At 39.9% G+C, this 27332-nt stretch overlaps 1 pseudogene; it reads right to left on the reverse strand.

Annotated features, from left to right (window-relative positions):
• The window catches only part of LOC133388621 (rap1 GTPase-GDP dissociation stimulator 1-like), a 60872-nt pseudogene extending 53872 nt beyond the window's left edge, over window positions 1-7000 (reverse strand).
• Window positions 7001-27332: the final 20332 nt, after the last annotated feature.

Here is a 27332-nt window from a genome sequence, read left to right on the forward strand (position 1 = left end):
TATTAACAGGAACAATGAAGATGATGAAATTAGAAGAGTGTTAGAATATATGAGGATTTTTTGACCCCCCACCCAGAGAAGGGTGATACCTTTTCAGCTGCTGAATGGGGTGAGAAACTGGAGAATCATTTTCACTCAGCCCTACCACAGTTGACTCAAGGCCAAAGCAGCTGTTCCAATAAACCAGGGGCCCTCTAGTTGTTGCTAACCTTTTAAGCCCCATGATCCCTGACCTTTTTTTGTGGTAACTGGGGCTGATGGAAGTTAGTCTGACAACATCTAGAGCAGTGTTTTTAAATCTCAGGTCCCTAGATATTGTTGGACTGCAACTCCCATCATCTCAAGCCAGTTTAGCCAATGGTGGTAGATGACGGAAACTGGAATCCAACAACATCTGAGGGCCCAAGAACATCGAGCTAGAGGATCACAGGTTTACCACCTCCGCATTTATATGCATTTAAATTCATGTTTGCCACCAAAAATTGCAACCATACATTTAGCTTTGTTATTCTCTGTAATATCTAGTATAGCTTGCACGTGTCCTCATGTCATGCCTCTCTGAATTTCTTCTCCATGTTTCACAACATTAACTGATGGTGTTGGTAGGAGGAACATGCACAACATTATGATATCAGGACACAAGCTAAGTTACACAAGGTATTTACTAAGGGAAACTAGATATGCCTTGATGGCTGTTTGTTTGTGGTACCTTGCGCAATCTAGATTAGTAGTCTTCAAACATTTCATAACTGTGAACAATTCTTAGCCAAACGTGTGCTAGGGTACCCACTTCTTTTTTTTTAGCATACATGTTTATGAGACCCACATTTAGATGAGGCCAATAATAAACACTGACTATGGTATGATGGTAAATAACTTTCTTTATGTTAGTGCCCTCATGGGAAAGAACCACAGGGGATTCTGAGGTCTAACAGTTTTGAAAAGAAAATACTTATTTTCAGGAGGTTGTAATTAAATATTATTGTACAGCTTATTCAGCCAAATTTGAAGGTCACTAGGGCTTGGGCTGAGCCAGTAGAAACCATATTTCAGTTATACTTAACTATCTTCATCCAGAGCTTGAAGAACTCCATTTAGACTTTTGAGAATCTGTTCTTCATCTTCAGTGTCCCCTCCACCAAATCTGAGCTGTTCCAGGTGTAGATTCAGGGAGTCTGTTCAGAAGGCAGGTATAAATGATAATGTTTGTTTACAAAGTTACCCCTATATTAAATAAGTATGAGAGGTTTCTGTAGATGGGTCTTTGAAAACAAACCACCCTTATTTCCATTTAATGGCCAACTGAAAATTTTGCTCACATGTTCAACTCTTCCCAGAAATATCCAATTCACCTACAACTAAAGAATGCATAAATGTATGGAATGTATGAGCATGCACGTGTGCTCAGCATTTGTTTTAAAAAAGTCTAAATTTTCTGCCAAACTAAACCCAGATTCTCTGCAAACAATAAATGACAGAAATATAGTGAATTTTGCATAATTTATGCTCCTTCTGGGATCCAAACCCAGTTCAAACACTTATCTGGATTCTTCCACCATTTTTATGAAAAGGCAAGGCAACCATCCTCTTGACTCAAATAACATTGTTTTACAAATAGCAAGTTATAGAATAAATAGGACCTTGGGTTACTCATTCAGTTTATATTGGCTTGGTCATTCAATTTATACAGTGTAACTTCAGAAAAAAATTCCAGGTGTTGCTATTTCCCTAGCGATTGGATCAGTGGAAAAGAGCCATATGCACAGGGATTTTCAAAGTCCTTGAAAGACATTGACCGGACGTAAGGCCATCTTGTTATGGTTTAAAACTAGAGATGCAGGAAAGAATATCATAAATGGTGGAGAGGAAGATTTGTCTATGGGGATCATTTTCAAATGTATAGATTTTAAGCCAGTAGCTTTTCCACCTCAGAGCTCACATTTATGACTAGGAAATTGGAAGTAGAATTTCCAGTAATGGAATAGGAAGAAATTTATCTCCTGATATGTAATATGTTATTGCTTCTTTCCACACAAACGCTATATAGATGCCTCTTCAAGACATTGCTAAGAATCCTGTATCAAATACCCTTCCAATGTTCACAGCATCCTGCATGTTTGAGGGAAGTTAAGAATACCCCCATTTGCTGAACATCCATGGGTTAAGTTTCTTATCCTAACAATATAAGCTGCTTTTCCCATATCATCAGAGCTTTCAGCTTGAAGGCCCACTGCACTTGGTGAGTGCTTCTAAATGTTATAAATAGGAGGCTAATCAGGCACCACACTGAAACCATCCTTATAGAAAAATCAGTGTATGCCTGAATAAAGATAAGGGCATCTATAGAAAGCTTGTAGAAGGCAACAGGAATGCTTCCACACTAGTACAGATGGGCTTTGGCCCAGTAGCCCTCAACTTGGAGGCAGGAGAGAGAGTAAAGTGTAGGAGGGGGATTTACTTGAGGATGCAGGCAGCTCTGGGGAGAGTGATGGAGTTGACGAGTGTCCTTTAATAATCAGCTCTTCAGAGGAATGTCAAACAGCTCATGTGAGACAACTGGAGCATGGATCCTCCTGGGATGAGCACACTGTGGATCCTGGGGTAGACTTATGTAAGACTATGACTGAATTGTGAGAATATAATGAGAATGTGCTGTCTATGGGACTTTGAAGTACTGTGGGAGTGGAAGGTTATGTACAGGTAGACAGAAGAATGGGAAAAATATTTGACAGCCCCCTCGTAGTTGGTATAATGAAGCCAAAAATATGTTTCTATAGCAAGAATAACTTTACAGTGGACCTTTTAAAAGGGAATCCAGCTTAAGCAGTTTTTGCAAATACAGAATCGTTAACCAATGTGAGGACTCCTTCATATAAAATTCCTTTCAACTTTGTCAGAAATTTCTTAACAGGAATCAGTAGCAGAGCTTGGAAAAGTTACTTTTTTGAACTACAACTTCCATCAGCCCAATCCAGTGGCCATGCTGCTGGGGCTGATGGGAGTTGTAGTTTAAAAAAAGTAACTTTTCCAAGCTCTGATCAGTAGCTAGCCAGAGGGTAGCTATCACCTGCACATCAGAGGAGTTAATTTTATTATCACTCGCTGATAATTAAGGCTTGGATCCTCACAACAACCTTGTGAGCTAGGCTAGGTTCCGAAAAATGCCCAAGATCACCCAATGAACTTCATGACTGAGTGGCGATTTGAAGCCTGGTCCTTCAGGTCCTAGTCCAGCACTCTACCCACTGCACCATATTGGCTCTTTACATCTTCACTACATGCTATATTGGCATATCATTCAGCAGCATAGCATTTGATGTCTTATGTGCTAGAAGTGGATGAAGAATTTTGGAATGTGCAAAAATATTAGCTTGTGAATATGCACTATGTGATATGGTGTGGCATCATTCTGGAGACACAGGAAAATGATTCAAGTGAAAAGGACTAAGATTTACTAGAGATTATTGCTAGAATGAATTGTCCCCCAAAATTCTTCACAAGTGTTTCCTTTCAAGTTTTGATGTAAATCCTTTGCAGGACATTTTAAGTCAGGGTGAATACCCCCTGTTTTTTGCCCAAGGGATACATCCACCCATGGCCAACCTCCCACCCCCCAAAAGGTATTTTTTTGGCATACATACCCAAACACACACTTACAGGATATGTATAGGACATGTGTGTTTGTGTGTTCGCATACGGGCACGCACGCATGCGCACGCACACACACACACACACACAAAATACACATACAAAGGTACACGTATACAGGCACATGGTGGGGGTGGGGCAATCTGAAGGCCTGGTCAAACTCACCTGACACAAGCAAAACTTATTGCTTTGAATTGGTGGGTACTTTTTGCTTATGTTTACAGTTAACAAAAATGTGGCTAAGGACAGAATTTGCAAATCATGTCATGGTTGAATGCTGATAGGCTGAACTTTGAACTGAATTAAGAAAGACCACATGGAGTTGGCAGAATCTGGAAGGAGCAAAAGGAGAATGGGGGGTATCAAGGTACATGGGTAGCAGCTAAAGAAATAGCGCAAGAATGCCATGAGCCAATTTTTGCAAGCCCAGAGGGATAAAAGATTACCATAGCATAAGGAGAGAAGGGGGGGGTTATAAAAAGAGAAAATTGGAAGGTAAGCAAGTGAGAACACCTTGATGCAATTCACTCCAGTTGTGTCAGTTGAAGATGTGACTTTGAAGAACAGCTCCCTTAACAACAATTGCAGGATGGTCTGCGTAGTCCATTGGTGAAGCTCTTGCCCTGGAGTCTGGATTGAGTAGAAAAGGTCCAGGACTTACTTCTGCCTGAGGATCGGTGGACTGGCCATCTCCTTTTTGCTGAAGGTGGACTTTCAGTTGCAGTGATCCATCTTTGAACTGTAATTATATCCCCTGTCGTGGTTTATTTATTTATTATTTGATTTATATTCCCCCCTTCTTCCCAGGAGGAGCCCAGGATGGTTCAACAAGGGTGGTTGAAGCCTTGTGGAAATGGTTTTGATTTGTTGGGATTGAAACCTTATGGCTACTTATTTATATTTTAATTTATACCCTGCTTGTTTCCCTATTGGAGCTGTGGGTGACAATCGACAATCTTAAAGCCATACAAATATGCTAGCACTATGCAAATATAATAAAAGATCAATTAAAATTACAACAAATCAGTTTCAACAAAAAAGCAGCAGAAACAAAAAAAATCACTTAATTAAGATATATACCAAATGCTTGCTGAAATAAATATGTTTTCAAGGGATTTTGTCAGCAATGTGGTAGGTAGCCTAGTCTCAGTTGAGTTCCATAAGCGGGGAGCTATTCAAAAAGAAGGCCCTGCCTTGAGCTACTGCCCCATGGCACCAGGTGATATCGGAACTTGTGCACTAGTACTCATGCCTTGAATTAGTATGAAACTAATAGGCACAGTTCTAACAACTGGTGTAATATGATCCCTTTGTGCTGCTCCATACATCAACCTCGCAGTGGCATTCTGTACCAGCTGCAGCCTCTTCAATTCAAAGGTAATACTCCAGACGAGCGGTCATTAGGACATGGATCACTGATGCCTATAGTTTTAAATTGCTGGATGTAAGCCTTGTGAGCATTTGCTTTGCTTTGTGCTTAATAAAACTGAGTTGCCCTTTTCCTCTTTTGTAGTCTGGATTTCTAATCCTGCTGACACAGTCTGCAGAACCCTGATGAACACACACACTGACTTGTGTCAGTGTTTACAAATCTGCATTCCCATTGTGGCACTGGGCTGGGTGGAGAAGTCTAAACCTCTTCACCCAGCCGAGTGCCCTGAGACTAGTATTTGAATATCTGAAATGGAATCTCTTTTGGCATACGAAGATATTTTATATCAGTTTCACTTTGAAAGCAGAGAGCGTGAGGCTGTATTTAGCATTTCATGGTACCTGGCAGAACATGAAAATGAGTTGGTAGTATTTGATGACTGACAGACAGTTATTGGGCAATGAGTGTTAGGGTATTCTGTTTCTTTTGATGCTAGTGTCCCAGGGTCAGATTTTGTTAAGTTTCTAAGTCTGAAGGGTTGTGATTCTCTATATTAAAATGTCTTGCAACAGGTGATTCCAGCTTTTTCGTTGTGATTACTGATGTGCCCCCCCCACTCCAAAATGGATGTATAGGGCTATAGCTCAGTGGTAAAACATCTGCTTTGTATGCAGAAGGTTCCAGATTTGAACCCTGGCATCTCAGGGAGGACTAAGGGAGACCACTGTCTGAAATCCTGGAGAGCTGCTGCCAGTCAGTGTAAGCCGGGGTAGACTTCAACTCCCAACAGCCGCAGCCAGCGTGGCTAAAGGTCAGGGATGATGAGCTCTGTAGTCCAACAATAATGGGAGGATGCCACATTGGCTACCCCTGCTTTAGACAATAACTGAGCTAGATTGCCCATTGATGTATTTATTCAACACCATTAGTGCCATATTAAGATCCTCCGTGGCGCAGAGTGGTCTGGCAATGGTCTGCCTAGTAAACGTCGCAAGACGTCACCCTAAGAGTCGGAAACGACTCACACTACAAGTGCGGGGACACCTTTACCTTTACTTTTTAGTGCCATATTATCTCAGGCTGCTGCTGTTTGTTTCCTTCTCTGTATAATATCGATATGTTTTATCATTTTATTGTTTTAATATTTTATAATGCTGTTCATTGACCGTAATAATAAATGATTGATTGATTGAGCTAGATGACCAGCAGTCCGGCTTAGTATAAGGCAGCTTCTCATGTTTTGTTTTCCCCAAATGCTGCATGCAACATCCACGGGTTTGCATTCTATAAATAACATAATTGATTATGTTTGCTGGACTTGCAGGTGATATCCTGTATAATGCGATGGGTTTTGCCAGTCATTCTGCTTTTTGAAGGTGACAGTTTCCCTAAGATAAGTGCAGGTGCAAGTTTTAATCAGTAGATTAATCAGCTACAGCCTTAATTGATTTATTGGTGGGGCTGAAAGTTAAGGACATATGTGTTTGAAACAATTTTGGTTTCACTGTGCTGCTATAGATGGAAATGAAAAAGAAATGAAAAATAAAATGTTAAAGATTGCTTTTCCTTCCGAGAAGTAAATTTTGTTGAGAGGTATCTCACATTTTGTTCAATTTCTCAAAAAAGGTACCTGTACAGCAGTCTCAGTGAAAGGTAAATTTTAAAAGTTAAAGCAATTAAAAGATCGATGATTAATCACCTAATAACAATTTAATCTGTAGCAGCCCTTGTACAACAGGACAGTATGTATAAGAAATGAGATTTCATTAAAATACATGCATGCATGTGCGTACATGTGCACACCCACACACACTTCATAATCATTTTTGTAGTTCCTATTGAAAAAACCCTCCCATATATGAAATACCAATTCACTTTCTATATTTAGCATGAGTTTTACTTACCCATGGATGGTGCAGTTTTCCATGCTGGAAATAATAAGGAACACTCTGTCTCTGAGGCTGTCTCTTTAACAGCTACCAAGCTGTGAGTAAGGAGAATATTTTATAACTCCCCAGCAGACAGGCAGTCCACAGCTTCTCCCCTTTCCTCGCCCTTCCCCCCCCATGACCCTGTGTTTCAAATGCTTCTAATACTGTTTAATTACTGTTTGTGTTTCCTCCTTAGATGTCATTAAGAGAAAAGGAAACATCAATTATCATACCAAGGGGGAAAAAGCCCAAAACATATTGTGTAGCTTCATGACCATTTTGATTGGATTTTCTTAAATTCTTGTCTCTGCAATAGTGAAGACTTTCTAAGCAACTAAGGCTGCATCTAACAGATTCAGTTCTGTCTGGCTGAAGTCGACCTCAGCTTCAACTTAATGCATGGCTTAACACAGGGGAGCTATTTGGCCTAGAGCCGTTTGAGTCGAGTTTGGCCATTAAAAACAGAACACTGCTGGATGTCCATCAGAATTGCTCCCTAGAATTTGGCACTTCAACTGGCAATCTAGATCAGCTTGAACAGAACTCAACTGAGTTCATGAAAAATTGATTGCATAAGGAGATGATCTACCTGTTGGGTTGAGTGAGACTCCTTCAGCTGGTTACATTAGGTACATGTTGGTGGGAGTGTAAAATTGCTACATCTTACAGACTTTTGACACCCAGGAATTATTAACATCTATGATGACCTGCCCGGTTTGTTTCAGTTCATGAGTGAAAGGTGTCAGGAGTCTTGTTCTGAGGACTTTGGCAATGAGGCTTGGATATTTTGCACTCTGTACTACTGCGGTGACTGCAGTACTGACTCAATCTGTACCATACTGCAGTGTCATCACTGCAGATGGGCAGAAGATGGTATTGTTACTACCAGTCCAACAAGATTTAGACACAAGGAGACAGTAGGATCCCATCTGACCTAAAAAGCTGCTGGGTGTGGCCTGGCTCCTCAGTCTGAGCAACTCAGCACTCAGGTACTGTCCAGAGCTGAACTAAGCACGAGCTTCCAGGCCATAACTCATAATGCAGAAGGGGATGCTTTTCAGAAAGAGTCAGAGACACTATTTGTCAGGATGTGGGAGAGGGCCTTCTCTGTGGCCATGATGAAGCTGTGGAATTCTCTGCTAAGGGAGATTTGTTTGGCCTGCTGTCATGCAGACAGTTCCAAGTTCCATTCCTGGCATCTCCAGTTAGAAAAAAAGGATCAGCTGGAGTTGGAAAATACCTCTCTGTGTCTGAGAGCTGCTGCCAGTCAGATGATACTAGGTCAAATGGACAAATAGTCTGACCTGGCACAAAATGGCTTTCTATGTATCTTCCATTGTCTGGCTTTGGATTTTTTGTTCCAGCAGATACTTGACATGCTGGGTTGAGGAATTATTTGAGTGATCTCTTCCGGTAGCATCAAGCTGTTTTTATCTGCTGTAGCTGTCTTTGTAATTTTTATGATATCCTTTGTAATTGGTTTTTAAAAGAAGCTATCACGCTTCTTTCCCTAGTTTTTTTGAAAATGTATTTATTTATCACTGAATTATATTCACTCCACTCTTCAACCAGAAGATACTCGGAGTGGCTTATCAAGATCAGTAATAAGACAGTCTCTGCACTCATGATTACAATAAAAGACATGACACAAAAGGGGAAAGCACTGAAAAGAAGAAGAAAATCAAAGTCAGACACTAGTTCTTGGTTACAGAGTTCTTATGATGACCATCTAGAATGGAAAACCGTTCAAGAAAAGGAGTCGCCAAAAGCTGCTGCTTTCTCGGCTGAGGTGACAGAGTGGCCCTGACAGTTGATGGGGAGAAGAGCCTGGTAGCGCTAGCTTCTCAGTATGCGGCTAATGGCCCTGCTTCCTTTCCAAACCATGTTATGAAATGTTTCATCAGGATTCGGGGGATGAAGGATGGGCCACAAGCTGGTGAAGTCAAGTGGGATCAGTGATGAGGGGCTGTTAAATGATCTAGTAATTGCAAGGTATGGTGCTAATGTGCGCATGCACAAATGAGGGGGGTATTTTAACATTTTTCCTGGTGCATTGCCAGCCCTACATTCTTTTTGTAGTTGTCAATGGATTACATCTTAATACTGACATTGTTACTGTTTAAATCTGCAGTTTCCCCATATTGTTGAATGAACAGTTTTTCGGCATATGACACTTGTTCCTACTGGAGGCTTGCATTGTATGCCCAAAGATTATTCTCCATTGATAAGACTTTTTTTTTTTAAAAAAATTAAGTTTTAAGTAATATGGATTTTACTTTTACAAATGCAGTGATGAACGAAATACAATATGAAATCTAGCTAACAGTATTATGTGAACATTTGAAGCTACGTTATAATGAATCAGACCATTGTACCATGCAATCCATTATAGTCTAATCTGATTGGCAGCATCTTTTCAGAAAATGAACATCAGATGTTCTGAATGCACATGTATGTGGTGGGAGGTCTTCTGAGGTTCATGCTCAGGGACACTGTCACTTGCACTTGTCTCTTTTTTAAAGTGCTTCACCTCATCTCCGAATCTGCCACTTTCAGGGCATGACATCTAGACCAGGGGTCTCCAACCTTTTTGGACCAGTGGACACATTTCAAATTTTGAGAGAGTGCTGTGGATGCCAGTCACGAAAGGGCTACCATGGGGGTGGGGCATAACACAACATGGCTGCTGTGGGAGGCATGACATAACACATGGGTGGTATGGTATAGCACATAATTAGAGCATAATAATTGCTGCTTCCACCCTCCCCAACTTCATGTGCACCATGGGAAGTCAGCTATGTGCTGTTGGTCTTGATTGTGGTGATACAACTGTTAAAGGCACAAGAACCCTGCTTTCCTCAATGCTAACCTTAAACCAAACCCTAGGCTGTCATCCTGTGGCCACTTGTACCTGGGAGTAAGCCCCAAACAGACTTGCTTCGGAAGTATATGTGTAGAGCGCTATACTGTCAGGTAACTATACAATGAAGGATGGGCAAACTATGGAGATTCCAAGGACTACTAGAAAATAAGACAGAGGCAAGAAAAGTATACTGAATGGGAGGGGGAAATGGCAGCTTTTTACAGTTCCCCCAGGGATGACTATTTCCTAGTGTCCAAACAACTCACTTATCAAACTCAGTGCTAACTTCACTCATTGGCTAAAATCACTGACAGGCAAGAACATCCTTCATGGGGACCATAGTGCCTGTGGGTGCCAGGTTTACGATTCCTGATCTAGATATTTAAATTTACTGGTTTTTCAGGATTCAGTGCTGGTTATCTACCAGAATAGTTTTACTGGTTAACTCACTAAAATGCTGGCTGGTAGAACTTAGTGTAAGTGCTGGTATAAACAGTACTGTTTCTAAGGGGACGATGTTATTGTAGTTTGTACTTGTACAAGTTTGTACCTGTAAATGTAAGAACTGTCTTGGTAGATCAGACCAAAAGCACTGGGACAGTTGGGGGGGGCTCTTTCGATAGACTGCAATGTCACTTACTTCAAAATGTGGTCATCTCATTGTGCTTATGGGCCCTCCTGCTCTTTCTGGGGCCCTGGATGTCTTTCCCAAAATCTTCCCCTAACAGCACCAATAACCAAATGTAGGAATGGGGGAGAAATTTGATTTATTCTCCATTTAAAGGCAAACTTACCTAATTCGCACTTTCCAAAACAATACATGAACCGAAACACAGCCATCCTTCAAAATCTACACCTCTGAATTTTGCAATGCAGTTCTCCAGCCAGATAAGGTGTACAAAAATTCATATACTAGGTTAAAGTGTGCATAAAAATGCCTAGGTTAGTGGGAATTACTTTGCAAATGTGTTATATTAGGAGAAATGTACACTAAAATGCTGATGACTTTTCATGAGGATTTTTTTAAAATGTGCAAATTATTGTGTAAATGTGGAGAGCTGAATGTAAGATTGGAAAAATGAGAAGCCGAAAGTGACAGACTTGCCCATTCCTAACAAAGTATCAGTCTAGTCTAGCATTTTACTCCCAATAGAGGCCATCCTGATGGTTCTGGCAATGCTCACAAGGAGGGCATAAAGCTACCATGAGTAATAGCTCTTGAAAATATATTTAGAAATGTTAGCTTGCTGATTCCTCCCCTGCCTTCAAAACTTTGCCCACATGAAAATAGTTCATCACTGTGCATTACCCTCGAAAAGCCCCCCCAAATGAAAGCACCTCTAGGTGCAATAAAGACCAGCAGGCATGATAAATCTATATGATCAGTCCATAAGTTTTGAATAAAACAATAAACAGAAGTCTAAGTAGTTGTAAACTCGTAAATAAGTTATAGCTGCATAAGTTACTAAGTACTCATAAAACAAGTAACAGTCTGTGTTAGCAGGCACACCACTTACACAGGGGTGTGTGTGATTTAAAAGCCCCCTGAATATAGTGAATTGACAACAAAGAGGACTAGGTGAGGTGCAGAGCGATCTGTACAGACAGAACAATTTGCTTTTGCAGAAGGCTGCCCAGCAACAAAATGGAATACTGAGTTTATGAGTAAAGACAGAGTAAAGTGCATGCCATAAACTCATCTTCTGCATCATAAATCATTGTACAAGTGCTGTGAATACTCAAGATGCTTTGCAAAATACTGGCAAGCAGGCAAGGAAGGTCTGAGACAACCCTCCCCCCCCCAAAAAAACCTCCAACAACAACCCAACTCTCTGTAAACATATCACAGGCTATCAAAAATCAGTAGAAAGGTCAATGCCAAAGATGCTTGGAGAGTAGAAGCAGTATCAAGCCTATTACGAGGGCTGGTTTATACATGCATGCACATGTTAATGAATGTGACATTAGGTGATGAGTTGCATGTGGAAATGGTCCATTGCAGGTAGAATGTTCACATGGGCTCGCATCACCTCAATTGCAGTGCATTCTAAGGGAGTGAGCCCATATCTTCAGTTGACAGTCATCAAGTGTACAGTACAAATGTTGAGTAATCAGAAGCCTTATTCATGTCTTACTCATGAGGAGGTGAGGAGCAGGTCTGTGCTCTTAGCCCCATCCCCGATTCTTTTTCTTTCAGTAACAGCATGTTGGATATAGCTGTATGAGAAGAAAGTCCAATGCACAAACTCACACTCATGAGTTGGGGCTCTGCATATTGAGCTTTCCTCTCGCACAATTGTGTGCAATATTCAGTTACTGAAAGTAAAACGTGATGTTAGGGGTGAGGATAAAACTGAAGCTCCCCCTTCTTACTCTACATACTTACGCCCTATACATGAGTAGTGTTCAAACAGGGCTTATAGAGTTTGAGGATATCTTCGAGGTCATCTAGTCCAGCCCCTTGCCCTGATCTGCAGTGCAGGTTACAAATACAACATCCCTGACAGATGGCCATCCATCCATTCAGTGATACACATGCATATTTAAGCTATGTACACTTATTAGATCCATGATTGCAGATGTGTAAGACAACTCAGTAGAGAGGTGTAAGAAGACTCAACTTGAATTGCTTTGATTTTTGAAAGATCTGGCTAAGTTTCAGTCTTGAATTAAATGTCAGGCTAGGAAGTGAGGACTCACTGGTGAATAAGGATTCCTTCAGGTGATCAGGCAGAGAAGCTTATGTAAATGAAAAAATAATGGATTCATTTCAAATTTCAGATTTAGTACCAGTACCACAAATAAGCACTGTAGGTAGATGTGGGCAGATGGTCTAGTAAAAAAAAAGTGGACTAGTAACTTTTGTGGGTTCATTTGCAAGGCAAGAATAAATTTTGTATACAGCTATGAAGTTTGTTGCTATTTTGCTCTTTGGAGTATTGGTCCCTTGTACATATATGTTTGAGTGAGCCTTAAACGTTCTGCTCAAATAATAATTTCAGGCTTCTGAATAATCTTCTGTGTGAAACTCTAGAGTGATATTCTTAAAATTGTCACAGGTGCAAGGAAATATATTGTTATTAAAAATAAACCAAATTTATGAAGGTTATTCATTTTGAGGGAAATAGCCAAGAAAGGTTTCTTTTGAGGCACCTGAGATAGCCATAACTTAATATATTAGACTGATTTTAAATCCCTTTTTTAAAAATCCAGAAGAGTGGAGTGAGTTACATGCTTTATTAACTCCTTTTAATTCTTCTGAGAAACCATTTTCTGAGAAATTTCAAAGAAAAAACCCATAGTCCAGTCTTATGGACCACTGTGCCAGGAAATACGACCAAGAAAATGGCCAGCAACAGTCAGCATTAACAATGTGGATAACCAGCTTTCCCCAATGACTTCTGGGCTGGTTCACCCATGCATTTTCACCACTTGATAGCGGCAACATGTGCAAATTACAAGTATCAATAAGTCTTCACAGATAAAACACTACATGTAGACCTTTCATAGCATTCCACAAAATTTCAGACAGGTGTTTTTTGTAGGAGGCAACAATTCACTTCCTAATGACTGCTTGCATTTTGATTTTCAGAGGGAGAGAGGTCACTGCTTCTTTATTTGAGCATGCTTTGATGGTGCCTGAGATCTTTTGCATGGACGCATATACTCAGCCTGCAACGAGCTTTCTGAATTGTCAGATGAGACTACTATCAGGCCCTTTATCTATATCTAGCCTGAGGAACTTGAAAACTAGCTCAATACATTGTGACTTCTAAGTAGTCCTAGCAAGGTGTTGTGGGGTGCTGCTGCTGCTTGGATTTTGCCCCCTAATGGATCAGCACTACTGCCCCCCCTCTCTCTCCATGTCCCATACCTTCAGCTGCTATTTGTTGAGGGCAGAGAAATCAAGTGATCTGCATGCAGATCTTTGACTTGATCAGACAGATACATACTGGGAGCAGAAGCTGCTCCCACATGGCTTTGGAAATGTTTGAAGGAAGCAAGTCATGTAGGTCCACCTTCACCAATCTGGCATCCTCCAGATGTTTTGGACTTACAACTCCCATCTGCTCCAGCTAGCACAGTCGGATGGGAGTTGTAGTTCAAACCATCTGGAGGATGCCAGATTGGCAAAGGCTAATGTAGGTATCGCTGATGATGTGGTTACTCCCCACAACAGCATTTCCCTTCAATGTTCATTTGTTCTCCTGCCTTTCTTTGTTTGAAAAGATGTATTAATAGGAATTTTGCTAAAGATCTAAAATGCGCTCCTAGTTATAAGGCTTATAATATAAGCCTAACAACAATGATTTAATTCTTTCTGGTTTGTTTTGTTTTTAAAGACAGGAATGTAACGTAATTATATGCTGTTATGAAAACTAAATTTAGGAGCAGAAAAGTAGACACGCTGCATAATCTCATTTGAATTCTGTCTGATTTTACTCACTCTCCTCATATACTTATGCAAAAGGTGTTTTGGGTGAGTCTAGTTACAAAATTGGGGAGGGGGCACATCAGTCCAGGGCTGACTAGATATTTTGCAGCAGACCTAAATCAGGGGCTGCAATTTCTGCTGAACAGCTGCATGGCTGTGAGGGTGTGCGGAAGGCAGGATTTGCTCATGAGAAGTGGCAAGTGAGGGAGGCAATATTTCAGTCTTCACTGCCTTCCCTGGAACCCCTCCCTCAGGCTCTTTCCTCTGCAATGTGGCAAATGTATCTGGATGGGAATATTAGCTAGGAGAAACTGGGTCAGGTGCAAGATTTTACTGCCTGAGGCAGAGCAACAAATGGCTCCCAGACCTCCCACCAAGTCAAATTATATAATACCCAGCCAAGATATTTTGGTTCCTGAGGCAAAATATCCCACAAGAGTTTCTCCCTCTTCCCTGGCAGAAAAAATACAATGATAACAAATGACTAACAATCTGCTGCTCTTTTGTGACACCATAAATCTGCTGCCTAAGGCAGCTACCTGATTCTGTGTAATGGTAAGTCTGGCCTTGTGGTTGAGGGGGTGCCAGGAGAAGGAAGGGTTTAAACCCCCTCCCCTCTTGAAATAATGCCTTTTCCTCATGGGCTTTGAAACAGTTCAGTGGCTGGGGTTCATAGACATGTGTCTGCTAGTTCAGCCTTTAGGCAACACGACACACACAAACATAAAGTTTGTGCATTTGCTCTGGCCCCTGAGGAAGAGTATATATTGCTCAAACTGCCCAGGGCTACCAGCAATAGCTTTACAATACCTGTTGAATTCTGCCACTCCGCTTGCTTCCAGTTTTGAATGCTGCATTTCTATGTCTATACTCTGAGAGTGTATCTACAAGCTTATATTTGTTTTATATATATATACCATGAAAATTCTCCAGTATTTTAATGCAATTTTCTCCTAATAAACACATTTTTTGTAGGCAGTTTTAACTAATGTACCCATTCTTGCAAGCAATTTCTCCTAATATAATGCAGCTTTGTATGACATTTTCACTAGTATATTAATTTTTATGCACGCTTCCCCCTAATATATGCATTTTTGTAAACATTAGTTGGCGAACTGTATTCCAAGTGTTGATTTTGAAGGATGACTATCTTTCAGTTCTCATATCGTTTCAGAAAGTTCAAATTTGATAGATTCGGCTTGAAATGTGACTTGAATTGAATTTCTCCCCCATCCCTAACCCTGAATGAAGCCTTGCAACATGTAAGAGGCAAGCACACCTTTGAAAAACAGGAAATCTGAGCTGAAATGAAGAGCTACAGATATTCCAAACCCACTGAAGTTTCCAATTTCACTACTTGGATTTTGAGTGGGAAGTTTCAGATTCAAACTTACCTTTTGAATGTGAAACTAGATGTGATATTTTACCTCTGCATTTAAAATCAATATGTATCAGATTTGTTGACATCTCTTGATTCAGGGTGGGCCCTGCCACCATTAGCAAAGTAAGGTGGTTGTCTCAGGTGATGGCTGTTGGGCGACGAGGATGAGATGTTGGAGGAGAAGGCTGTGTGCTACATGGCTTGCCCTGTTACAAACAAAACGCCCCAGTCCCTTTTAGGGGTCCTGGTGGCTTGAGTCCGCTCCCAATACTCACCCCAATAGAGTCTTAGAAAGAACGAAACAGTGATGGAGAAGGAGTATCTTTTATTACTAACACGTGCACGTGGAGAAGAGGTCAAGCCAATTCTGGCAAAATTAAGCATTGCTAGCCTTTTTATCAACTTTGTTATGTTAATTACATTAACATCATTATTGTCATAACTACATCACTTTCATTTTCCATACATCACTTTAATCCATGCCTATCTCCTTCCTAGCCCATATTTGGAACTTGTTATTCACACTTGTTTTTCCCGTTTTCACCTTGAACATTAGAAACATAGTTTGCTACTTGCAACAAGAGCTAATTTTCCCAGTCATTTTGCAAACGCAGCTTTATACAAACAATACCAGTCAGCAAATTAGCATTTCTATCTAACACACACACAAGTAAATTAACTTGTCAGCAGATTAACACACAAGCAAATTAACTGTCAGAGGGATGCTACAATTCCCAAACCAAGCAATATCTATATTTAAGTAGACTTCAGTGTCACAGCCCTACACTCCATAGGCTAGCCTGCCGTCCTCAGGTGTGGTGAAATGCTGAAGTAAGGTTCAAACACTGCTCCTGTTGGCTTCTGTATGTAATGTGTGTGTGTGTGCTTGTGTGATTTTGTGTTGGGTCAGTCCTGTCTTTATTGTTTGGTAGACACCTCACAATGAGCTGTTATCTGTCAAATACTAAATACTATGACACTTCAGCAATCCTCACTATGTAGAAATGTAGAAAGCAGCAATTACAAGATGTCAAATAAGATACCAAACAGCCAGCAAATATCAGGGCAGTCAGAAAATATCTGACTTTAAAAAGAGGCTGAATCAATGACTAGTAGCCTTTGTAGCTAAATGGAACATACCTCTGAATGTCACTGCTAGAGAGCAAATTGTTTCATGATTATACACTTTCAAAGGAATGGATGGCCCAATGCTTTTTGGAACCTCATGAGGCTGGCCTAGAGCCTCCAAGCAAAAGCTTTTAACTCCTCAGTTGACAACAAAGATTCTGATATAATTACATCAGTCTGACAATTATTTATTAATTTATTAAATTTATATCCTGCATATCCTCCCAATAGGAGCTCAGGGCGGCAATTACCTTTATTCTCCTGGAACATTATGGGTTGGAAAAATAAGTTTCATGATGCTGACTTTCTATTTTATCTCCAAAAGTTTAAGATTCTTTGTGTACAGGAAACCTGGGTTCCTGAAACAAATCTCCTCTCTTTACAGGGATTTCATTTACTGTATTTTCTGTCCCTGCTGTAAAAACTAATTTAAAGGGCTGTGGCAGCAGTGGCCTTACCACATTTATTTCAGTTGGTTTGCAAGTAGATATGCAGCTGCTGAACAGTATTTTTTCCACAGTATCTACAGATTATTTTTATAAAAGGTAAGCAATTAGGGCAACCTTTCCCAACCAGTGTGCCTCCAGATGTTGTTGGACCACAACTCCCATCAGCCTCAGCCAGCATTGGCAATGGTCAGGAAAGATGGGAGTTGTGGTCCAACAACATCTGGAGGCACACTGGTTGGGAAAGGCTGAATTAGGGTCTCTCATCTGTATAATTGTATACTTCCCTCCGAAACTAGCCAAGGACCTAAGCCCCTATAGTATTTGGAATAACTTATCAGAAACCTGGAGCTTCAGTTCCTGAATACAAGACTCCTGTTATGTGGATGCTTTAATGCCAGATTGGGGGCTACCCAATGGTAGACCAGCCACTCTGGGCGACGTACAGGATAAAAACAATACATTAAACAGTAAATTTAAAAACCTACAATAAAAACCTAGACCATCCCAAAAGCCTTCCTGAAGAGCCAAGTCTTCAGGGTCTGGTGGAAGCTTATCATAGAAGGGGCATGACAGAGATCATTTGGGAGAGAGTTCCATAGGGTGGGGGCCACTATTGAAAAAGCCCTCTCTCTGGTCCTCACCAGTCTAGCTGTTTTAACTGGTGGGATCGAGAGAAGGTCTTCTGAGGCTGATCTTGTTGAGCGGCATCCCTGACGATGTTGGAGGCGCTCCTTCAGATAGATTGGTCCAAAACCGTATAGGGTTTTAAAGGTCAGAGCCAACACCTTGAATTGGGTTTGGTAAGCAACCGGTAACCAGTGCAACTCCTTCAGTATAGGAGTGATATGGTCTTGTCGGCGGCTGCCTTTAATCAGACGAGCCACCGCATTCTGTACCAGCTGCAACTTCCGGACCATTTTCAAGGGTAACCCCACGTACAGCGCATTATAGTAGTCTAGGCGAGAGGTGACCAGGGCATGTACTACCGGTGGGAGCAGATGATTGGGGAGGTAGGGGTGCAGCCGCCGTATCAGATGAAGTTGATACAGCACTGACCGGCTCACAGCCGAGACTTGAGCCTCCATAGAAAGCTGGGAGTCAAGAATGACCCCCAGGCTGCGGACCTGGTCTTTCAGGGGCAGTTGTACCCCATTAAGCACCAGGTCCAGATCCCCCAACCTTCCCTTGTCTCCCACAAACAGTACCTCGGTCTTGTCCGGATTCAGCTTCAGCCTATTCCTTCCCATCCAGCCACTCACCGCCTCCAGGCATTTGGACAGGGTTTCAACAGCCAACCTTGGTGCAGATTTAAATGAGAGATAGAGCTGCGTGTCATCTGCATATTGATGACATTGCAGCCCAAATCTCCTGATGATTGCCCCCAGCGGCTTTATATAGATGTTAAACAGCATCGGGGAGAGGATGGAACCCTGTGGCACCCCACAAGTGAGAGGCCAGGGATCTGAAACCTCCTCCTCCAATGCTACTCTTTGGTACCTACCGGAGAGGAAGGAGTGGAACCACTGCCATATAGTGCCCCCCACACCCAGCCTCCCCAGGCGGTCCAAGAGGATAGCGTGGTCAACGGTATCAAAAGCCACTGAGAGGTCGAGGAGGACAAGGAAGGTGCCTTCGCCCCTATCCCATGCCCTCCTCATATCATCTACCAAGGCGACCAAGGCTGTTTTAGTCCCATGTCCAGGCCTGAAGCCCGATTGAAATGGATCCAGATAATCCGCTTCCTCCAAGTGCGCCTGCAACTGTTTAGCCACCACAATTGCTTAAGAATGGCAGATTTGAGACTGGGCGGAAGTTATTCAAATCTTGAGGATCCAAGAATTTCCCAGCATAAAATCATAAACAAACAAGGGCAGAGATTCCTAGATGTTCTGTCCCTGCACCAGTTAGAGTGTCTGCATGGCATTTGTTACGATTATGGTTACTTACCTTACCAATAGTGGTGCCAGCATAAAAGACTATGTGGCAGTATCTGTTACTCTACTGCCTGACATACTTAGGTTCGAGGTTGACTATAGAGTTGAAAGCGACCACTTCCCTCTGCTGTTGCAAATGAAATTTCTAAACCCTGTCCTCCTCCATCTTTTGCAAAACTTGGACGAAGTCCACCTCAGGGAACAGAGGATATGACGGTCAATTAATTTGTGTTTTCCCATCTCTCAGGTGTTTGAGAGTTTGTTGTGCCTTCAAGTCAATTACGACTTATTCCATAAAGGAAGCAATCCATCTCTTGTTTGGTCTTCCTCTTTTTCTACTCCCTTCTGTTCTTCCCAGCATTATTGTCTTTTCTAGTGAAACATGTCTTCTCATTGTGTCCAAAGTATGATAACCTCTGTTTCATCATTTTAGCTTCTAGTGATAGTTCTGGTTTAATTTGTTCTAACACCCAATTATTTGTTTTTTTCGCAGTCCATGGTATGTGCAAAGCTCTCCTCCAACACCACATTTCAAATGAGTTGATTTTTCTCTTATCCACTTTTTTCACTGTCCAACTTTCACATCCATACATAGAGATTGGGAACACCATGGTCTGAATGATCCTGACTTTGGTGTTCAGTGACACATCTTTAAATTTGAGGACCTTTTCTAGTTCTCTCATAGCTGCCCTCACCAGTCCTAGCCTTCTTCTAATTTCTTTATTGCCTCCATTTTGGTTAATGGCTGTGCCAAGGTATTGATAATCCTTGACAAGTTCAATGTCCTCATTGTCCACTTTAAAGTTACATAAATCTTCTGTTGTCATTACTTTAGTCTTCTTGACGTTCAGCTGTAGTTCTACTTTTGTGCTTTCCTCTTTAACTTTCAACAGCATTCATTTCAAATCATTACTGTACTGGTTTCTGCTAGTAGTATGGTATCATCTGCATATATTAAATTATTGATATTTCTCCCTCCAGTCTTCACACCTCCTTCATCTTGGTCCAATCCCGCTTTCCGTATGATATGCTCTGTATATAGATTAAGCAAATAGGGTGATAAAATACACCCCTGTCTCACAGCCTTTCTGATGGGGAACCAATCGGTTTCTCCATATTCTGTCCTTACAGTAGCCTCTTGTCCAGAGTATAGGTTGTGCTTCAGGACAATCAGATTCTGTGGCACCCCCATTTCTTTTAAAGCATTCCATAGTTTTTCATGATCTACACAATCAAAGGCTTTGCTGTAATCTATAAAGCACAGGGTGATTTTCTTCTGAAATTCCTTGCTCCGTTCCATTATCTAACGTTTGTTTGTGATATGATCTCTGGTGCCTCTTCCTGTTCTAAATCCAGCTTGGACGTCTGGCATTTCTCCCCCCATTTATGGCAACAGCCTTTGTTGTAGAATCTTGAGCATTACTTTACTTGCATGGGATATTAAGGCAATAAGTCAATAATTACTGCATTCCCTGGGATCCCCTTTCTTTGGAATTGGGATATATATTGACAGCTTCCAGTCTGTGGGCCATTGTTCAGTTTTCCATATTTGTTGACAAATTTTTGTCAAAATTTGGACCGATTCAGTCTCAGTAACTTGTAGCAACTCTATTGGTATGCCATCTGTTCCTGGTGATTTGTTTCTTCCAAGTATTTTAAGAGCAGCTCTCACCTCACATTCTAAAATTTCTGGTTCTTCATCATATGGTTCTTCCGTGAATGAATCTGTCATCCTTGCATCTCTTTTATAGAGTTCTTCAGTGTATTGCTTCCATCTTCCTTCTATTTCATCTTGGTCAGTCAGTGTGTTCCCCGGTTGATTATTCAACATCCCTACTCTTGGTTTAAATTTCCTTTTCATTTCTCTAATCTTTTGGAATAGGGCTCCTGTTCTACCTTTTTGTCACTCTCTTCTATTTCTGTACAATAACTATTCTAATAGCTCTCTTTGTCCCTACGTCCTAGTTGCTGTATTGTTGCATTTAGGGTTCTGACCGTGTTTCTATTTTCTTTTGCTTTTGCTTTCCTTCTTTCTTTAACCGTTTTAAGAGTTTTGTCAGTCATCCATTGAGGTCTTTCTCTCTTTTTAGCTAGAGGTATTGTCTTTTTGCATTCTTCCCTGATAATGTATCTGACTTCAATGCATAGTTCTTCTGGTTCTCTATCAACTAAGTTTAAAGCCTCAAATCTATTCCTTATTTGATCTTTATATTCTTCTGAGATGTTATTTAAATTGTATTTTGGCATGATGATTGTTTTGTTCTTCTTCTTTCTTTTTTTTTACAATAGTTTTTATTCAAATTTTCATAAAACAAACAAAACAGAATAAAAAAAACATAACACAATAAGAATAAAAATAAAAATAAAAAATTTGACTTCCGATTTGTCACAGATCAGCTATAAATATATAATATATATCAAACCTGTCCCTTAATACATACAAAATCACTGTTCTCCATAGTCTATCTTAATTAATCGTCAAATCCCATTAACATCATTTCATTTTTATCTTTCAACAAAAAGTCTAAGAGAGGCTTCCATTCCTTAAGAAATGTGTCTGTCGATTTTTCTCTAAGTAGACATGTCAATTTATCCATCTCTACTAAGTCCATTAATTTCAATAGCCATTCTTCCATTGTTGGTGTTGATTCCATTTTCCACTTTTGTGCATATAATAATCTTGCTGCCGTAATCATATATAATATTATTCTTCCATATTTCTTTTCTATTTGTTTATCCATAAAACCCAATAAAAAAATTCTGGTTTTGACTGAATATTTATCTTTAGGATTTTTTGCATCATCCTACCTACCTGTGCCCAAAATAATTTTGCCTGTTTACACAACCACCACATATGATAAAACGATCCTTCTTGTTGTTTACATTTCCAACAAACATTAGAAACATTACTATACATTTTTGACAACTTTTCTGGAGTCATGTACCAACGATACATCATTTTATAGAAATTTTCTTTAAGATTATAGCATAATGTAAATCTCAAGCCTTTTTTCCACATATTTTCCCATTGATCCATTTGTATATTATAACCAAAATTTTTTGCCCACTTTACCATAGACTCTTTTACTTGTTCTTCTTCCATATCCATTTTCAGCAGGAGTTTATACATTTTCGCAATTATATTTTCATCATTTGTACACAAACCTATTTCAAAATCAGATTTACTTATTTCAAACCCATACATTTTCTTATCCATTTTATATCTTTCTAACAATTGTAAATAGGCAAACCATTGAGAACTATATCCTTCCTTTATCAGTTCTCTCTCTTTCATTATATATTCTCCATGTACATTTTCTAATAGTTCTTGATATGTTAACCATTTCTCTTTTCCAGCCATTTCTCTTCTATAAAACGCTTCTTGACTTGAGACACATAATGGTATTTTCGAATAAAACCTTGGTTTATATCTATTCCATATTTTCAACAGAGGACGTCTTATAAAATGATTATTAAAATCCACATTAACTTTTACTTTATCATACCATAGATATCCATGCCATCCCCATTTCAGGTTATGGCCCTCCAAATCCAATAGTCTTTTATTCCTCAATAATAACCATTCCTTTATCCAGACTAAACAACAGGCAGCATAATAAAGTCTCAAATTCGGTAATCCCAGTCCTCCTCTTTCTTTGGCATCTTGTAATAATTTAAATTTAACTCTTGGTTTTTTTCCCTGCCAAACAAATTTAGAAATATCTTTTTGCCATTGTTTAAAAGGTAAATCAGAGGATATGACAGGTATTGTTTGAAACAAAAACATCATTCTCGGCAATACATTCATTTTTATCACGGATATTTTTCCCATTAATGACAATTGTAATTTATCCCATCTTAACAAGTCTTTCTTAATCTCTGTCCATAGTTTTTCATAATTATTATGAAACAACTTTGAATTTTTATTTGTCATAATAATACCTAAATATTTCAACTTTCCCTCTCTATTTTAAAATCTGTCTTGTCCATCAACTCTTTTTGTTCCCTTGAAGATAAATTTTTCACCAACATCTTTGTTTTTTGATTGTTGATCTTAAATCCTGCTAACGGTCCAAATTCTTTTAATTTGTCCATCAATGCATTAATTCCTTCCAAAGGGTTTTCTAATACAATTATCAAATCATCAGCAAATGCTCTCAATTTATATTCCTCTTTTTTTACCTTTATTCCCCAAATCCTTTTATCTTGCCTTATATCTCTAAGCAGCACTTCCAAGACCAAAATAAATAAAAGGGGAGATAATGGACATCCTTGTCTTGTACCCTTTTGTATTTCACATGGGTCCGTTAACCCCCCATTGACAATTATCTGTGCCTTCTGAGATGTATAAATAGATCTAATCCATTTTATAAAATTATCTCCAAAATCCATTTGCTCCAAGACCTTAAACATAAATTTCCAATTCAAATTGTCAAATGCTTTCTCAGCATCTAAAAAGATCAAAGCTGCTTGTTTATCATTTCGTTGTTCTAAGTATTCCAACACATTCAAAACATTCCTGACGTTATCACGTAGTTGTCTTTTAGGTAGAAACCCTGCTTGATCTTCCTGAATAAATTGTTGCAATATTATTTTCATTCTTTCTGCCAAAATTGTTGTAAAAATTTTATAGTCATTATTCAACAAAGATATCGGCTGATAATTTTTTGTTTTGGTTAGATCCTGCTCCTCTTTAGGTATTAATGTTATATTGGCATTTTTCCAACTATCCGGTATCTTCCCCTCTTGCAAAATAGAATTCATTGTATACTGTAAAGGTAATAAGAGTTCCTCCTCCAAGCATTTGTAATACACTGCTGATAGTCCATCCGGTCCTGGCGCCTTTCCTAATTTAATTTTACTTATAGCCTCAGATATTTCTCTTGACGTAATAGGACCATTAATAACTTGTCTCTGAAAGTCTGTAATTTTAGGCAAATTCTGTTTAGATATATACTCTTCTATTTTTTCAGAGGGAATTTCCTGACACTTGTACAAAGTTGAATAATATTGATGAAAAACCCTTTGGATTTTTACATTGTCTGTCAACATCTCATCTCCTTCTTGTATCTTTAAAATAAGATTTTTTTGTTGTTCTTTGTTTTGTTCTTCTTCTTTAGCTTTACTCTGATTTTCTATATTACCAGCTCATGATATGTACCACAGTCAGCTCCTAGTCTTGTTTTTGCAGAAAGTATGGAACTTCTCCATCTTCTGCTACCAGTTATATAATCAATTTGATTCCTATATTGACCATTTGGTGATGTCCACCTGTACAGTTGTCTTTTTGGTTGCTCAAAAAATGTGTTGGCAAGAAACAAATTATTGGCTTCACAGAATTCGATAAGTCTTTCTCCTGCTTCATTTCTATCTCCTAAGCCCCATTTCCCCACAATTTCCAGTTCTTCTCTGTTCCCTGCTTTTGCATTCCAGTCCCCCATGATTATCAGCACATCTTGTTTTGGTGTGTGATCAATTTCCTCCACTTCTGCGTAAAATCTCTCCAGTTTCTCTTCTTCTGTGTTTGCCATCGGAGCATAGACTTGGATGATGGTTATGTTAATAGGTTTCCCGTTTAATCTCATTGATATCACTCACTCAGACCTTACGTTATAGCTCCTAATTGCTTTTGCTACATCACTTCTCACTATTAAAGCAACCCCATTGCTTCTTAATTTCTCATTTCCTGCATAAATATTTTGTAATTGCCTGACTGAAAATGTCTGATTCCCAACCATTTTAATTCACGCACGCCAAGTATTGTAATGTTGATGCATTCCATTTCTTGCTTGACAATTTCTAACTTTCCCTGGTTCATGCTTCTCACATTCCATGTTCCTATTGTGTACGTTGTACAACTCCAAACTCTTCTTTCACATCTGTGTGCATCAGCCTCTGGGCTTCCATTTGGCTTTGACCCAGCTGCGTCATTAGTCACAGCGGTACTCATACTTGTCCGTTGTTCTTCCCCAGTAGCTTGGCGAGTGCCTTCTGACCTGGGGGTCTCATCTTCCAGCACTTTCTTGTGTTGCATTTTGGATACTCTGTTCATAGGGTTTTCATGGTCATGGGGTTTTCATGGTTTGGGAGTAACACCTTTAATTTCCTCCATCAAAGAGTTATGGCCTCTGAATCATGTCCTGTTTGTGAGCTTTGTGGCACATCTGACTGGCCATCTTGGAGACAGGATAGATTTATCAGATACAGTTGAACTGTTCTAATGGAGAACATTCAGCATCAAAATTCACCAAAGAAAATTTTGGGAGCAATTTCATTTCAGCTCTAAGGAAAATGAAGAGTTTTGTGTAAGACCATTTTCTGAGCACAATGTTTCTACTGTACAATGGCAAACAGGAGGCAAGTGAAGGAGTGGGAGCAGAGGGTAACTATTATGGAGGATAAAATCTCACCTTTTTTGTATGTAGCCTAATCAAATTCCTCTGCATTTTGAATGATCTATGTTATCATAGAATGTGATGTAAAGTTATTGTTGTCCCATCTCAAAGGGGTATCACAGAGCTGGGAAAAGTGCAGAAAAGTTTAAGCACCTTCCCTATATGAAAAGGCTAGCAATCAAGGATTTTTAGTTTTTGGTAGCGGTGGTGGAAATGACTAGATATTGTGTGATGATTTGGGTAGGGCTTTATTACTGTATTTTTATTATATTGTATATATTGTTCAGTGCTTTGGTAGGCCTTTTGAGCCAAAAAGCAGTATATAAATAAATAACAACTCCACAAAATTATAATGCTCAGAGAATGAATAATGATTTCTTTCTTCATCTCGGGATGCTAGAACTCTTATCACCTCGTTCACTTGAGGGATGGATGGAAGCTGCAAAGTTTGTGATACCTAAAGCGTTCCCAAACGCTGGGTGGTATTCAATACTAGTACTACTCAGAGTAGACCTCACTGAAGTTAATAGACATGTCTAACCTAGGTTCATTAATTTACATGGGTCTATGCTGAGCAGAATTGAGTTGAATACAACACATTGCACTTTACTGGGTGACTCGGGGTTGTGTCCAATGCTAGTCTGACTCAGAGTAAACCCCATTAAAATTAATGGGCATCATCTTAATGTCCTTTGATTTCAGTGGGTCTACTCTAACTGGATATAACCCACAGCTTTAAAGCATAACACTTACTATCCTCCCCCTCTTCTTCACACTGAATTTATGAGCAATCTTGGAATCCTTACAAGTAGTTCTCTAGAGGCATAACAACAAGACATTTGGGAAGCTAAAGAAAGCCAATCCCAGTTGATTATTAGGACAAATAACAAATTCAGTTGGAGAGGTGAGAATCATTCCTGTTGTAGGAGAATTGTCATGTCCTATCAGGAAGATGACAAGTGCAAGGGCAAAGAAGTGACTAACTAAGAGGAATCTGTGCAGGGAGCAGTGTTGCTCGGAGTTGAATTTAGCTCTTGTCAGAAAGGCTGTACACGATGGCTGAAGGTGCTGGAAGCTGTGAAATGCTCAGCCTGTGCTGATTTTTCCCCTCTGGGGGGAGGGGAAATCATTCCTTTACAAGGCCTTCATACTGCCATTTTCTCAGAGTTGTCACAACAGCCTGACTCATTGATGTGCTGAGAATGTCACTGAAGCAACTCAGGGCATCTTTATCAAATGCATAAACATCAGTTGCCACAGCGTGTTGGCCAAACTTCCACTTTAAATACAGTTTCCCTGATGTATTACATTTGAGGGCCTCATTTTCTCTCTCCCATCTTTAAAGCTCTGCAGAGTAGCCTTTTGTGGGAGAGCCTAGTAGCTGTGATTTCTTTTTGCAACTGGCTGTATTTCTTTGTTCCCCAGAAGCAGCCATAGCGGTACTAATAGGAACCTTGCACTATTCTCAAATGACTCCTGTGTGACATTGTCATTGTCCTGATGTCCCAAGATAGATCTGCTGAGGGCCATAATTTACATTGTAAGTACACTTGCTTCTGCTTGATGCACTTTTAGTTCAATGTTCTCTTTGGTATTGCAAAGCACATCTGTAACCAGCCAGCATTGCAGCACATCTGTAACCAGCTAGCGGCTGCTCCCAACGCTGTTATATAGAATCACATTCTGTCCCAGTGTATAGTTTGGTGTTATGAAGCAACTGCCCTGTCATCTGGGATGCCTGGCCATGGTCTGTGATCTCTATCATATCCCTATATCATTCTGCCCTTGGGACTTTA

Source organism: Rhineura floridana, chromosome 7 (genome assembly GCF_030035675.1).
Source record: "Rhineura floridana isolate rRhiFlo1 chromosome 7, rRhiFlo1.hap2, whole genome shotgun sequence".
Taxonomy (NCBI): domain Eukaryota; kingdom Metazoa; phylum Chordata; class Lepidosauria; order Squamata; family Rhineuridae; genus Rhineura; species Rhineura floridana.